Genomic DNA, 919 nt, shown 5'->3' with positions numbered 1-919 from the left:
TACCCGTGGTGGGCAGAGCACAGATAGCCCTTTGTGTAGCTTTGTGCTTAATAATAAACAACAATAAACAACAACATAAACGCCATCTGTGGAACATACATTGAAGGATGTATTTGTAAAAATAAGGATGTATATTTCTTAGGGAGTAAAATACTGATGCCTGTTAATATCCAACTTAGTCCTTGATTTATTCAGTAGGACTTAGATCGTATTAAGTATCATTATCTTGTGGTAAAAATCTTTTAATTGTCTTATGTCGATTCTTTTCGTAATAAAAGGGGTATAGTGATATAAAAAAAAACAATATTGCAAACCCGTGGGTTGAAAGTCTAGTATTGTTAAGTTTCGTCAGAAATTTTTTTTAAAGTTTTATGTTTGAGAATCATTTATGTAGCTCTCATATTATAGATTATCTTAGATTTTCGTAGCCTTGATTTATTTTAAACATATGTAGTATTTAAAGATGAAATATTAAGGAAAATATAAACGTGCTTTTGAAATATTTTTGTAAATAAAATTATGTTATGCAGCGTGCTTTTGTATGGCTTTTTCAGTTGGTTCGTCTTGATTGCAAAACATCAGTGTTAATCCAATAACATTAATTAACGTTTTATTAGAAAATATTAGAAAAACTTATAATTGAAACTACAATAATGTATCTATTAATTTGTACTCAAGAGTAAACTTTTATGATAAACAATATTTACCTCAGAAGAATTTCATATGGAATACATTCATTGCTGCCATCTGTCGAACAAAAATTAACTTGATCACGGTGCCAAAGTTATTATTGTTTGTTTTGAATTTCGCGCAAAGCTACACGAGGGATATCTGCGCTAACCGACCCTAATTCAGCAGTGTAAGACTAGAGTAAGGCAGTTAGTCATCATCACCCACCGCTAACTCTTGGGTTACTCTT

This window comes from Limulus polyphemus, unplaced genomic scaffold, assembly GCF_000517525.1.
Source record: "Limulus polyphemus unplaced genomic scaffold, Limulus_polyphemus-2.1.2 Scaffold828, whole genome shotgun sequence".
Classification (NCBI taxonomy): domain Eukaryota; kingdom Metazoa; phylum Arthropoda; class Merostomata; order Xiphosura; family Limulidae; genus Limulus; species Limulus polyphemus.
Note: the sequence above shows the minus strand (reverse complement) of the source record.